Raw genomic sequence first — 17,030 nt, forward strand, 5'->3', positions numbered from 1 at the left:
ATATCGGACCAAATCTGCTGCATTATTATTTTTGCCAGAACAATACATGGCGAAAGCCAGCCAGCAGAATCAAATAATTTGGAGATATGAGCAGAATCTCCCTTTTTGTGTAGAAACACGAAGTTGGAAAAGGCGTTGTCGCAAAGAAAAATGAATCTGAACAAGCGTTCCAAAGAATTCCTAGCGTTTTTGTTGTGTTACTGTCGTCGAAGTTTAGGAAATCATCACACAACAAATGATCCTTTGGAATATCCGCTAGAATATCTATTGAATTCCCTGTCCATTTTTGAAGGGAGAAGCCAGTTAATGCTAGAGCGATTTTAAGCTCATTTCTGGATTGAAGAGCATTGAAAAATGAAGGATTTGATGGTACATTTTCTGGATATCAGCGTTGAACACATATCGCAAAAATCGCCATTTGGGAATAAACGTGGTCAAGTCATTCTGCAATACTGGACCAGTATGCAAAAGATCGTTGAGATTTCGACCAATTGAAGAAGCAGAAGATGTATTAAAAACCACTCGAACTTTAGTGGTCGAACTTTCTGGCTTAATAACTGCGTGGTGAGGCATGTAGTAATGGAAGAAATCATTGTTACAGCTCGGAGCTTGAATTGAATTCATGTGATTTACTTGTATGTACTCGTCAACTTTGAATTTCCGATAAGCGATCTCATACGAAAGAATTGTGAGAGAGTGCTTGAGAGGGATTGTCCTAGGAGAATTGTATCTGGCATCCATTCTTGAAAGGAAGGCGAACAATATACCTGTCATCTTCATTTCTTGATGTAGTTGACATGGATATGCGCTCGCAAAGTTTGTCGGATTGGGAATAGAATCTTTTCTTGGAAGATTCTCCACCTCCCAGAAACGACTAATTTCTTTATCGATAGAATCCCGCAGAAGTTGGAGATCACTATGGATGATGAAGAGGAAGTGCAGGAATTGGGCCCGTGAGGATCCATCCAAATATGGTATCTTTGCCGATCAAAGAATCACAGAGATTAGGCTTCAGTCCGGATCTCATGATTTCCGGAAAGAAATCACCGCTTATCAACAGATCAATACTGGAGCTTTTGTAGAAGTATGGATCAGCAAGATTGATTTTGGGAAACCGAGAAAATAGTGAAGGTGGCAAAGTATGCGACGGAAGGTTTCCAAATAAATGTGGAACTACAAACGCCTGGACCGAGACACGCACGGAATTATGAGAAGCAGAAGTGGTATTATTAAGGCCGGAAATCTGCACATTCGTACGCTGAAATTCGGCAAAATACACAGAAAAACGAAAAATTTGTAATTGTTTTCTATTAGAAAAGCACCTCCAGCGGCGCTAGGATGTACCAAAAACTCAAAGCAAGCGAAATACTCTGAAAGTATTTTGATGATACCCAAAACGAATTTCTTATCGCAAGAAAATTGTTAAATTGTAAAGAAACGCAAACTTTCAGGAATATTTTTCAATATCACGAGCGACATCTGGCGAAAATATGAACTTACCACCAACAAGAACAGGTAGTTGAATAGGTGCAAGTATGAATGAATAAGTGGAAGTATGTGTGACTGTATGTAAATATTGATGTGTTTAAGAGACTCAGCGAGAGTTCTCTTACAACAATAACAATATTAATGAAAAACAAAAACAAAAGAAGATGGATAATAGAAAAAAAGCAATATTTTCGCAGCAAAACAAAAAGAAAAAAATTAAAAAAAAAGACACTGTTGCGAGTTAAGGAATAGGTGAATAAGAAAATTAAATAGAAATTTATATTATAGGAAATTGAAAGTATAAAGTAATAAATTAAATATCTATTCACTTTATTTATTTAAAAAACTAAGAAATATTTGGCGATTTAACGGAATATTTAATATTGGACTTTAATTGGTTCGAAAGTATAAGGAAAAAATTAATACTTTTTGAAATCAAAATAGAAACACTGTGCGTCAGATAGAAAAGAAAAAACCAAATTGCCGACGGCAAAACACACTTTGGCTAACGCAATGAAATTTAATATGTTTCTTGGTTTTTGTTTTAAATGCACTAATGACGTTCACTTGGATAATATAAGCACAAACTTACCTTGATTTTAGATGAAAAATCGATGGAAAAACAACTGAAAAATGGAACAGCAATAAAATCCGGTTCAAACAGGACCAAATGATTATTTCAAATTCATTATTTTAATTTTGGTCTTCTTAGTTTTCAAATAAAAGAAACAACATTTCTCTTTCATTTCATTAATCCATTTCATTCGCCCTTCTGATAACCTGGTCAAATTTGCTGCGTCTTTCCATTTGATTAAACCTGAATGTCATACGGTTTTCAACCTTGAAATTCTGAGCTCAGAACTTAAAGATTTGTGTGTTAAAATCAAGGAAACTTAAGACAAGTGTCAATTCAAAAATCTTCTGCCGATGCAAAGTATCAATCTTCGTGTCAAAGCTACATTTATTAATCGTTGGAAATCAATGAGAAGTAGCGGAGTCTCAATTTGGTGAAATCATGTCTTGCCACTCTTACTGTTTTTAACGTCAGCACACCAGAAAACGCTCCAATTCAAAACCGTCAACAAATCGTTAGTGAATTTAAGTCTGCAGACAGAAGCCCAAAATCCTACCGATATTTCAATCCAATGCTATGCATAATGATTTGATGATGATTTTCATGGAGATTCCCACATTTCGTGACCTCTTATCAGCGATAAATAACTCTCGGATAAGTGACATTGAGAGGCTAACTTCTTTCCAACGGGGCATAATCGGTTGTTTGTCTGCCATGTCTGTTTATGACATTGTCATGGATCATTGGGATCTAATTCCAGTTTTCATTTGCATTCACCGTTTGCCAAAACTTACTGTTACACTCTGGGAAATAAGTCTAAAATATAAGCCCGAGCTCGATTATTTCCTAACTGAAGGAATTCAGACGCTTGCGCGACATAAAATGTGTTGATTCTTCTAGTTCGAATTCACGCAACGTGAAGGCACATTTGGTTAAAACTTCGTCGGACTGCTCCAGCGAATTTCCTTAGTCTTTACAAATTGGTGATTCTCGTTCAAGTTCGAACTTTGGGAGGCAGCAATAAAATAGTTTAAGTAAGGTGGAAAGAGGAATATCTTCTAAGTTTAAATAAGCGGTATAAGTGGAAGTATCCCCAAAGTAATATCGAGTTTAATGATTTAATTGTGATACGTCATAACAAATTACCACCTAATTCTTGAAAACAAGGACATGTCGTGGAATCTCATCCCAGCGATAATGATGGTCGATAAGTTAGTGATACTGCCTAACTAAGTCCATGCCATTTGCTCCTTCTTTTCGTGTTGTTATTTTTTCCCCATTTATGACAGCTATGGCATCCCAATATTGGTCTTCAACTTCCTATGTAACTTCCCTCGGAGGAGACCGTAGAGCGCAGATGCCACCGGGCGGTGGTTGTTGTTGGTTTGCTCACCTTGTAACTTAGGAGACATTGGCTCTCATTGGAAGCAATTGTAAATGCAGTAAGAGACAATGATCCTCGGCGATCACCGCGATCCTCTAAAATCATCAAAATACCGAATATCGAGAGGTACCGTTATATGGGGGCTATACAATATCGTGGACCAATATAGCTCATCTTCGAACTTAACCTGCCTGGAGACAAAACAAAGATCTGTGCAAAATTTTAGCTTCCTATTCGTTTTGATTGTAACGTGATTGCAACAGACGGATAGAAAGACAGACGAACAGATCTAAATCGTCTTAGAATTTTGCGCTGATCAATAATATAGACACTTTGTTAGGTCTAAAATTATTATTTCGATGAGTTACAAACGTAATAACGAGCTTAGTATACCACCATACTTTGTATGGTGGAGGTTATAAATATGCACACATGTAGATCCATATTCTCACTTAGCCCCTATATAACAGTAACTCCAAATATTCGCTATTTTGTCGATTTAGATCACATTTTCTAAAAAGAATTGTTAAGAATTCGGATATTGGAGTTTGTAGCGGGTTCTACGTCCTATGGCAGAACATTGTATATACAGGTCCATGTTTTTCTTTAGTCCCCATATAACGGCACTTTCCGATATACGGTATTTTGAAGGTATTGGCCAATTTACGGAATAATTAAAAATTCGGTATTTATAGTTTTTAACGGATTCTACCCAAAACTTCTTTTTCAGTTGTGTTTTTTATTTTGTATGTATTTCGTATGTTTATGTAGTAATTTAATAAAAAAATTTAATTGTGAATTCACCTTAGAATTTATTATTATCAATGTTAACACCGATATATACAAGCTCGTTTAAATCAAATAGTTTTAAAAAGAGTTTGTAACGTCATTTTATAAATGTAAAAATCAATGTACACTGCCGAGTGCCATATTATTTAAATCTAATTATTCTAATCGAACATGGAACCGCCTTGGATAAGACTAGACTTATAATAATGTTGTTGAATTTAAATTTGTATACCCTCCACTTTGAAAAGAAGGGTATGCCAACATTATCATTCCTTTTGTAACGTACCTAAATATTCGTTGTAGACCCCATAAAATATGTTTATTCACGATCGGCATAAAATTCTAGGTCGACTTAACGATGTTCGTCTGTGGAAATTACGATACAGGGCGCTTTATTTGACGTATATTTCAAAATTTGGCACAACAAGTTGTATTGTATCTGGGATTGTTGGCATTGAAGATGAGATATATCGGTCCACGTTTTCGTATAGCCCCCATATAACGGTACCTCCCGATATCGGTATATTGATGATTTGCCACATTTTTTCACGATATTTGGTATATTAATGATTTGCCACATTTTCAGGGATATTTCTAAACATTGGTAGTATATAATGTCGAAATTGAAATTGACTTTATTTTGATTGATTAAGCTTATTTATACATAATTTCTATTTACACATTTTACATTCAATTTAAAATTATGTTTATATGTGTAGCCTGATTTTAATAGTATGAGTGTACGCGTGGTGGTACATATTGCGACAGTCCAGAGTGGACGCGTGCCATACGACACCAATAGGTATTTGGGTAACGGACCACCGACAACATGAATGAAGTCAGTGACTCTTGGATGGAGAATAATATCAAAGTATTATGCGCTTTTAACATCATGAAATGGATGAACTTAAGTAATATATACACTACACCTTCCCTTTTTAGAGGAATGATGATACAAGATGAACTGGATTATCAATCTTTAACATAGTTCTTTAAATGCTTGGTATTTTAGTCGTATTTTAAAGATTTTCTTATTCCTATTTTACTTGATATTAACGTATTTCATATTTTATTATAGCTAACATTTACATTTAAAGTATCTTGTATTTATTTTTAAACATTTTTCTCATTTTTTACAATACATATTTTAAATATTTTTAACATATTTTAAACACATTGATCAAAAATTTACTCTGTAATTTATGTCCTAATTCATTCTGTACCTTGCTCCGTTATGAACGTCTTCATAGGTCCGCAGTGCAGAATAAAATGTTTGGCTATTGCTCGTTTGAACCTCTTATCACGAACTGGAATTGCTGCAAGGTATTTTGTTAGATCACAAATTAATGTTATGGCATATTCGTTACCATTTTCAGTTCTTGGTAAGGGTCCCATAGTATCAATGAAAACAATATCAAAAGCACCTGAAGGTGTTTCAATAGTAGTTATTGGGGTTTTTGTGTGTCTAATTGTTTTCGTTGTTTTGCATTTTTTACATCTTTTTACATAATTTCTTATATCTTTTGTCAGTTGTGGCCAGTAATAATATTTTCTTATTTTCATCAGGGTACGCGAAATTCCCGAATGGCCGCCATCAATTGGACCATCATGGTATTTTGTCAGAATTTTACTTATATTGGACTTATTATTCCTGTCTTTTAATGTAACGTTTTGTAGTAGCGCTACTTTTACATTTTTCAGTATTTTATTGGCCATTTCTTTAAACTTAGACAGTTTCGAAAATCGAAAATCTGGTCGTTTTGTGACATTCTTAATCGTGTAGTTCCACGTAAACCGTCTTCTGATTCAAGCCTTTGGAAAAACTGACATAAGTCGAGATTTCCATTGGAGTACATGTTATCACTATAAATTTGGATAAAACCTTCTTTCCATGTTTTAGCAAACATTTTTTGGAATTTAGTTTTATCTGCACGTATTTACGCCCGTCATTATTAATAATAACTTCATAGACATTGGGCCTAATATCATTATATGGTCCATTAATTCCTTTAGTATTACCTGCGCATGTATTTTCATGATTTTTCGACGATCTTGTCATTATGTTCATGATATTACTTGTCATGTCCTTAAGTTCATCCTAATATGGAAAGTGCGTCTGCTAAGCTATTGTCCTTCCCCTTTTTGTATTCTACTATAAAATCATATTCTTCCAAATCTCATCTAATCCGTGTTAGTTTGGAGCTTAGATTCCGCATAGAAAATAGATATAAAATTGGCATGTGATCTTACCAAAAATTTTCTTCCAAATCTCATCTAATCCGTGTTAGTTTGGAGCTTAGATTCCGCATAGAAAATAGATATAAAATTGGCATGTGATCTTACCAAAAATTTTCTTCCGTATACATAGGGTATAAAATGATTGATTGCCCAGTGTATCGCTATTAACCCTTGTTCTATAGTTGATTTGTTGGATTCTCCCTTGTGAAAGTTCTTGATTCATACGAAACTGGAAGTTGTACTCCATTATAATTTTGCATGAAAACAGCGACACATGCATGTTTGCTGACGTCTGTAGTTATACAAAATTCCTTTTTGAAATCTGGATATTGTAACAGAGTTGGTCTCATTAATGCTCTTATACCCTCCTCCATAGTATGGAGGGTATATTAAGTTTGTCATTCCGTTTGTAACACCTCGAAATATAAATTTTAGACACCATAAAGTACATATGTTCTTGATCAGCATAAAATTCTATGTCGATTTATCAATGTCCGTCCGTCCGTCTGTCCGTCTGTGGAAATCACTCTACCTTCCGAACGAAATGAAGTAGATTGATAAAATTTCACTCAAATGTGTACTATGTCTTAAAAATGGGCCATGTAGGTCCACGTTTTCGTATAGCCCCCATATAACGGAAAATTGTCTGTTTAGGTCCACATCTTTGTATAGCCTCCATAGAACGGTACCTCCCAATATTCGGTATTTTGATGATTTTAGCGACATTATTCACCGGAATCGTTTCAAATCTGGTATTTGAAGTTCGTAATGAATACTTTAGCCTATAACAGAAAATTGTCTGTGCAGGTCCACGTCTTCGTAAAGCCCCCATAGAACGGTACCTCCCAATATTCGGTATTTTGATGATTTTAGCGACATTATTCACCGGAATTGTTTCAAATCTGGTATATGAAGTTCGCAATGTATACTACAGCCTAAGACAGAAAATTGTCTGTGCAGGCCCACGTCTTCGTATAGCCCCACATAACGGTACCTCCCAATATTCGGTATTTTAATAATTTTAGCGACATTTCTCACGGGAATTGTTTAAAATCTGGTATTTGAAGTTCGCAATGTATACTACAGCCTAAGGCGGAAAATTGTCTGTGCAGGTCCACGTCTTCGTATAGCCTCCATATAAGGGTACCTTCCGATATTCGGTATTTTGATGATTTTATCGACATTATTCACCGATTTTTATACCTTCCACCGTATTATGGAGGGTATATTAAGGTTGTCATTCCGTTTGTAACACCTCGAAATATACATTTCAGACACCACAAAGTATATATATTCTGGATCAGCATTAAATTCTAAGTCGATTAAGCGATGTCCGTCCGTCTGTGAAAATCAATCTAGCTTCCGAACGAAATGATATAAGTTTGTAAAATTTTACTCAAATGTATATTATATCTGCAGGACTTTTTGTATTGAAAATGGGATATGTAGGTCCACGTTTTGGTATAGCCTCCATATATCGGTACCACCCGTTATTCGGTATTTTGGTGATTTTAGCGACATAGCGGCCCCAATATAACAGTACCTCCCGATATTTGGTATTTTGACGATTTTTGCTATGTTATTCACCGGAATTGTTTAAAATTTGGTATTTAAAGTTCGTAATGGATTCTACAGTTTATGACAGAAAATTGTCTGTGCAGGTCCACGTCTTCGTATAGCCCCCATATAACGGTACTTCCCGATATTCGGTATTTTGATGATTTTAGCGATATTATTTTCCGGAACTATTTCAAATTTTGTATTTGAAGTTCGTAATGAATACTATAGCCTATGACAGAAAATTGTCTGTGCAGGTCCGCGTCTTCGTATAGCCCCCATATAACGGTACTTCCCGATATTCGGTCTTTTGTTGATTTTAACGACATTATTTACCGGAATTGTTTCAAATTTTGTTTTTGAAGTTCGTAATGGATGCTACAGCCTATGACAGGAGATTGTCTGTGCAAGTCCACGTCTTCCTATAGCCCCCATATAACGGTACCTCCTGATATTCGGTATTTTATGACGGAAAATTGTCTTTGCAGGTCCACGCCTTCGTATAGTCCCCATTTAACCGTACCTTCCTATATTCTGTATTTTGATGATTTTAGCGACATTATTCACCGAAATTATTTCAAGTTTGGTTTTTAAGTGCGTAATAGACGCCCAACCGATTGCAGCAGATTGTCTGTGCAGGTTCGCGTTTTCGCATAGTCCCATAGAACGGTACTTCCCAATATTCCGGTATTTTTATGAATTTAGCGACATTATTCACCGGAATAGTTTAAAATTTGTTATTTGAAGTTCCTAATGGATACTACAGTTTATGACAGAAAATTGTTTGTGCAGGTCCACGTCCTCGTATAGACCCCAATATTCGGTATTTTTATGATTTTATTGACATTATTCACCGGAATTGTTTCAAATTTGCTTTTTGAAGTTTGTAATGAATACTTCAGCCTAAGACAGAAAAATGTCTGTGCAGGTCCACGTCTTCGTATAGACCCCATATAGGGTACGTTCCGATATTCGGTATTTTGATTATTTTAGCGACATTATTCACCGGAATTATATCAAATCTGATATTTGAAGTTCTCAATGTATACTACAACGTAAGATAGTAGACAGAATACTTTAGCCTAAGCCGGAAAATTGTCTGTGCAGGTCCATGTCTTCGTATAGCCCCCATATAAGGGTACCTCCCGATATTCGGTATTTTGATGATTTTAGCGACATTATTCACCGGAATTGTTTCAAAGCTGGTATTTGAAGTTCGCAATGTATACTACAGCCTATGACAGAAAATTGTCTATGCAGGTTCACGTCTTCGTATAGCCCTCATATAACGGTACCTCCCGATATTCGGTATTTTGATGACTTTAGTTACATTATTCACCGATTTTTATACCCTCCACCGTAGTATGGAGGGTATATTAATTTGTCATTCCGTTTGTAACACCTCGAAATATATATTTCAGATCCCACAAAGTATATATATTCTGGATCAGCATAAAATTCTTAAAATTCTAAGTCGATTTAGCGATGTCCGTCCGTCTGTGGAAATCACTCTAGCTTCCGAATGAAATTATATAAGTTGGTTAAATTTTACTCAAATGTATATTATATCTGCAGGACTTTTTGTATTGCAAATGGGATATGTAGGTCCACGTTTTGATATAGCCCCCATATATCGGTACCACCGTTATTCGGTATTTTGGTGATTTTAGCGACATAGCGGCCCCAATATAACAGTACCTCCCGATATTTGGTATTTTGACGATTTTTGCTATGTTATTTACCGGAATTGTTTAAAATTTGTAATGGATTCTACAGTTTATGACAGAAAATTGTCTGTGCAGGTCCACGTCTTTATATAGCCCCCATATAGCAGTACCTTCCTATATTCGGTGTTTTGATTATTTTAGCAACATTATATACCGAAAATTTCGTATTTATAGTTCGCTATGAGTCTGTCCCTCTATGGAAATCACTGTACATTCCGAACAGAATGAAGTAGGCTAAAATATGTTTCATTTATAAAATGTTTGGCTATTGCTCGTTTTGAACTCTTATCACGAACTGGAATTGCTGCAAGGTATTTTGTTAGATCACAAATTAATGTTATGGCATATTCGTTACCATTTTCAGTTCTTGGTAAGGGTCCCATAGTATCAATGAAAACAATATCAAAAGCACCTGAAGGTGTTTCAATAGTAGTTATTGGGGTTTTTGTGTGTCTAATTGTTTTCGTTGTTTTGCATTTTTTACATCTTTTTACATAATTTCTTATATCTTTTGTCAGTTGTGGCCAGTAATAATATTTTCTTATTTTCATCAGGGTACGCGAAATTCCCGAATGGCCGCCATCAATTGGACCATCATGGTATTTTGTCAGAATTTTACTTATATTGGACTTATTATTCCTGTCTTTTAATGTAACGTTTTGTAGTAGCGCTACTTTTACATTTTTCAGTATTTTATTGGCCATTTCTTTAACTTAGACAGTTTCGAAAATCGAAAATCTGGTCGTTTTGTGACATTCTTAATCGTGTAGTTCCACGTAAACCGTCTTCTGATTCAAGCCTTTGGAAAAACTGACATAAGTCGAGATTTCCATTGGAGTACATGTTATCACTATAAATTTGGATAAAACCTTCTTTCCATGTTTTAGCAAACATTTTTTGGAATTTAGTTTTATCTGCACGTATTTACGCCCGTCATTATTAATAATAACTTCATAGACATTGGGCCTAATATCATTATATGGTCCATTAATTCCTTTAGTATTACCTGCGCATGTATTTTCATGATTTTTCGACGATCTTGTCATTATGTTCATGATATTACTTGTCATGTCCTTAAGTTCATCCTAATATGGAAAGTGCGTCTGCTAAGCTATTGTCCTTCCCCTTTTTGTATTCTACTATAAAATCATATTCTTCCAAATCTCATCTAATCCGTGTTAGTTTGGAGCTTAGATTCCGCATAGAAAATAGATATAAAATTGGCATGTGATCTTACCAAAAATTTTCTTCCAAATCTCATCTAATCCGTGTTAGTTTGGAGCTTAGATTCCGCATAGAAAATAGATATAAAATTGGCATGTGATCTTACCAAAAATTTTCTTCCGTATACATAGGGTATAAAATGATAAAATGAGTGTATCGCTATTAACCCTTGTTCTATAGTTGATTTGTTGGATTCTCCCTTTGTGAAAGTTCTTGATTCATACGAAACTGGAAGTTGTACTCCATTATAATTTTGCATGAAAACAGCGACACATGCATGTTTGCTGACGTCTGTAGTTATACAAAATTCCTTTTTGAAATCTGGATATTGTAACAGAGTTGGTCTCATTAATGCTCTTATACCCTCCTCCATAGTATGGAGGGTATATTAAGTTGTCATTCCGTTTGTAACACCTCGAAATATAAATTTTAGACACCATAAAGTACATATGTTCTTGATCAGCATAAAATTCTATGTCGATTTATCAATGTCCGTCCGTCTGTCCGTCTGTGGAAATCACTCTACCTTCCGAACGAAATGAAGTAGATTGATAAAATTTCACTCAAATGTGTACTATGTCTTAAAAATGGGCCATGTAGGTCCACGTTTTCGTATAGCCCCCATATAACGGAAAATTGTCTGTTTAGGTCCACATCTTTGTATAGCCTCCATAGAACGGTACCTCCCATATTCGGTATTTTGATGATTTTAGCGACATTATTCACCGGAATCGTTTCAAATCTGGTATTTGAAGTTCGTAATGAATACTTTAGCCTATAACAGAAAATTGTCTGTGCAGGTCCACGTCTTCGTAAAGCCCCCATAGAACGGTACCTCCCAATATTCGGTATTTTGATGATTTAGCGACATTATTCACCGGAATTGTTTCAAATCTGGTATATGAAGTTCGCAATGTATACTACAGCCTAAGACAGAAAATTGTCTGTGCAGCCCACGTCTTCGTATAGCCCACATAACGGTACCTCCCAATATTCGGTATTTTAATAATTTTAGCGACATTTCTCACGGGAATTGTTTAAATCTGGTATTTGAAGTTCGCAATGTATACTACAGCCTAAGGCGGAAAATTGTCTGTGCAGGTCCACGTCTTCGTATAGCCTCCATATAAGGGTACCTTCCGATATTCGGTATTTTGATGATTTTATCGACATTATTCACCGATTTTTATACCTTCCACCGTATTATGGAGGGTATATTAAGGTTGTCATTCCGTTTGTAACACCTCGAAATATACATTTCAGACACCACAAAGTATATATATTCTGGATCAGCATTAAATTCTAAGTCGATTAAGCGATGTCCGTCCGTCTGTGAAAATCAATCTAGCTTCCGAACGAAATGATATAAGTTTGTAAAATTTTACTCAAATGTATATTATATCTGCAGGACTTTTTGTATTGAAAATGGGATATGTAGGTCCACGTTTTGGTATAGCCTCCATATATCGGTACCACCCGTTATTCGGTATTTTGGTGATTTTAGCGACATAGCGGCCCCAATATAACAGTACCTCCCGATATTTGGTATTTTGACGATTTTTGCTATGTTATTCACCGGAATTGTTTAAAATTTGGTATTTAAAGTTCGTAATGGATTCTACAGTTTATGACAGAAAATTGTCTGTGCAGGTCCACGTCTTCGTATAGCCCCCATATAACGGTACTTCCCGATATTCGGTATTTTGATGATTTTAGCGATATTATTTTCCGGAACTATTTCAAATTTTGTATTTGAAGTTCGTAATGAATACTATAGCCTATGACAGAAAATTGTCTGTGCAGGTCCGCGTCTTCGTATAGCCCCCATATAACGGTACTTCCCGATATTCGGTCTTTTGTTGATTTTAACGACATTATTTACCGGAATTGTTTCAAATTTTGTTTTTGAAGTTCGTAATGGATGCTACAGCCTATGACAGGAGATTGTCTGTACAAGTCCACGTCTTCCTATAGCCCCCATATAACGGTACCTCCTGATATTCGGTATTTTATGACGGAAAATTGTCTTTGCAGGTCCACGCCTTCGTATAGTCCCCATTTAACCGTACCTTCCTATATTCTGTATTTTGATGATTTTAGCGACATTATTCACCGAAATTATTTCAAGTTTGGTTTTTAAGTGCGTAATAGACGCCCAACCGATTGCAGCAGATTGTCTGTGCAGGTTCGCGTTTTCGCATAGTCCCATAGAACGGTACTTCCCAATATTCCGGTATTTTTATGAATTTAGCGACATTATTCACCGGAATAGTTTAAAATTTGTTATTTGAAGTTCCTAATGGATACTACAGTTTATGACAGAAAATTGTTTGTGCAGGTCCACGTCCTCGTATAGACCCCAATATTCGGTATTTTTATGATTTTATTGACATTATTCACCGGAATTGTTTCAAATTTGCTTTTTGAAGTTTGTAATGAATACTTCAGCCTAAGACAGAAAAATGTCTGTGCAGGTCCACGTCTTCGTATAGACCCCATATAGGGTACGTTCCGATATTCGGTATTTTGATTATTTTAGCGACATTATTCACCGGAATTATATCAAATCTGATATTTGAAGTTCTCAATGTATACTACAACGTAAGATAGTAGACAGAATACTTTAGCCTAAGCCGGAAAATTGTCTGTGCAGGTCCATGTCTTCGTATAGCCCCATATAAGGGTACCTCCCGATATTCGGTATTTTGATGATTTTAGCGACATTATTCACCGGAATTGTTTCAAAGCTGGTATTTGAAGTTCGCAATGTATACTACAGCCTATGACAGAAAATTGTCTATGCAGGTTCACGTCTTCGTATAGCCCTCATATAACGGTACCCTCCCGATATTCGGTATTTTGATGACTTTAGTTACATTATTCACCGATTTTTATACCCTCCACCGTAGTATGGAGGGTATATTAAATTTGTCATTCCGTTTGTAACACCTCGAAATATATTTCAGATCCCACAAAGTATATATATTCTGGATCAGCATAAAATTCTTAAAATTCTAAGTCGATTTAGCGATGTCCGTCCGTCTGTGGAAATCACTCTAGCTTCCGAATGAAATTATATAAGTTGGTTAAATTTTACTCAAATGTATATTATATCTGCAGGACTTTTTGTATTGCAAATGGGATATGTAGGTCCACGTTTTGATATAGCCCCCATATATCGGTACCACCCGTTATTCGGTATTTTGGTGATTTTAGCGACATAGCGGCCCCAATATAACAGTACCTCCCGATATTTGGTATTTTGACGATTTTTGCTATGTTATTTACCGGAATTGTTTAAAATTTGTAATGGATTCTACAGTTTATGACAGAAAATTGTCTGTGCAGGTCCACGTCTTTATATAGCCCCCATATAGCAGTACCTTCCTATATTCGGTGTTTTGATTATTTTAGCAACATTATATACCGAAAATTTCGTATTTATAGTTCGCTATGAGTCTGTCCCTCTATGGAAATCACTGTACATTCCGAACAGAATGAAGTAGGCTAAAATATGTTTCATTTATAGGATAACATCCATAATGTAGTACAGAACGATTTAACATATTTTCAAAAAATCGGTTTTTGTTATAGCAGTTTGCATTTCCATGGACCGAAACATGCTTGCAAAGATAGTCTAAGTTCAAAATTACCAAGTATTATAATAAGAGTATTTTTCAACCGAATTTGCTAAGCTTCAATCGAATTAAGATATTGAAATAATAATTCTAAATATGTTGATATGGACACAACTGGGGTTAGAAGGACAATCGAGCATTACGTAATCATGATACGTTCATTGTGTGTTACAATATTGTGCCACCTTTTAAAGGGTTACATGTTTTTCCAGTTTTATATTTTACGACCGATCATGTAAACTGTGCACCTGTTTAAATTACAATTATATTGAGTTCAGGTAATTATACTTTATTTATGAATAAACCAAGAATTCAAACCTGTGTTACACGTTTTTCCGTTTTATGATTTTACGACACACTTGGTATTGAAAATGGGCCATATAGGTCCACATCTTCGTATAGCCCTCATGTAACGGTACCCCCCGATATTCGGTATTTTGATGATTTTAGCTACATTATTTACCGGAATGGTTTCAATTTTGGTATTTGAAGTTCGCAATGGATACTACATCCTAAGACAGAAAATGAGCCATGTAGGTCCATGTCTTCGTATAGCCCCCATATAACGGTACCCCCCGATATTCGGTATTTTGATGATTTTAGCGACATTATTTTCCGGAACTATTTCAAATTTTGTATTTGAAGTTCGTAATGAATACTATAGCCTATGACAAAAAATTGTCTGTGCAGGTCCACGTCTCGTATAGCCCCCATATAACGGTACCTCCCGATATTCGGTCTTTTGTTGATTTTAGCGACATTATTTACCGGAATTGTTTCAAATTTTGTTTTTGAAGTTCGTAATGGATGCTACAGCCTATGACAGGAGATTGTCTGTGCAAGTCCACGTCTTCCTATAGCCCCCATATAACGGTACCTCCTGATATTCGGTATTTTATGACATAAAATTATCTGTGCAGTTTTCACGCCTTCGTATAGCCCCCATTTAACCGTACCTTCCTATATTCTGTATTTTGATGATTTAAGCGACATTATTCAACGGAATTATTTCAATTTGGTATTTGAAGGTCGTAATGACTACTACAGTCTAAGACAGAAAATTGTCTGTGCAGGTCCACGTCTTCATGTAGCCCCCATATATCGGTACCTCCGGTGATTTTAGCGACATTTTTTACCGGAATAGTTTCAAACATAATACTTAAAGTTCGTAATAGATGCTACAGCATAAAACAGAAAATGGGATATGTAGGTCCACGTCTTCGTATAGCCCCCATGTAACGGTACCCCCCGATATTTGGTATTTTGATGATTTTATCGACATTATTCACCGGAATTTTTTCAGGTTTGGTATTTGAAGTTCGTAATGACTACTACAGTCTAAGACAGAAAATTGTCTGTGCAGGTCCACGTCCTCGTATAGTCCCATAGAACTGTACCTCCCAATATTCCAGTATTTTTATGATTTTAGCGATATTATTCACCGGATGAATTAAAATTTGGTATTTGAAGTTCGTAGTGGATTCTACAGTTCATGACAAAAAATTGTTTGTGCAGGTCAACGTCTTCGTATAGCCCCCATATAACAGGACCTCCCGATATTCGGTATTTTGATGATTTTAGAGACACTATTAACTGGAATTGTTTCATATTTGGTTTTGAAGTTCGCTATGAATACTACAGCCTAAGACAGAAAATTATATGTGTAGGTCCACGTTTTGGTATAGCCCCCATATAAGAGTACCTCTAGACATTTGTTATTTTGACGATTTATGCGACATTATCCACCGGAATTGTTTAAAATTTGGTATATGTATATCGTAATGGATTCTACAGTTTATGACAGAAATCTGTCTGTGCAGGTCCATGTCTTCGAATAGTCCCATAGAACGGTACCTCCCAATATTCCGGTATTTTTATGATTTTAGCGACATTATTCACCGGAATAGTTTAAACTTTGGTATTTGAAGTTTGTAATGAATACTTCAGCCTAAAACGGAAAATTGTCTGTGCAGGTCCACGTCTTCGTATAGCCCCCATATAAGGGTACCTTCCGATATTCTGTATTTTATAATTTTAGCGACATTATTCACCGGAATTGTTTAAAATCTGGTATTTGAAGTTCGCAATGTATACTACAGCCTAAGACAGAAAGGCTCTCGTCATCGTAGAGCCCTCATATATCGGTACCTCCCGATATTCGGTATTTTGATGACTTTAGTTACATTATTCATCGATTTTTATGCCCTCCACCGTAGTATGGAGGGTATATTAAGTTTGTCAATCCGTTTGTCACACCTCGAAATATACATTTAAGACCCCACAAAGTATGCATATTCTGGATCAGCATAAAATTCTAAGTCGATTTAGCGATGTCCGTCCGTCTGTGGAAATCACTCTAGCTTCCGAACGAAATGATATAAGTTGGTTAAATTTTTCTCAAATGTATATTA

The sequence above is a fragment of the Musca domestica genome, unplaced genomic scaffold (assembly GCF_030504385.1).
Source record: "Musca domestica strain aabys unplaced genomic scaffold, Musca_domestica.polishedcontigs.V.1.1 296, whole genome shotgun sequence".
Taxonomy (NCBI): domain Eukaryota; kingdom Metazoa; phylum Arthropoda; class Insecta; order Diptera; family Muscidae; genus Musca; species Musca domestica.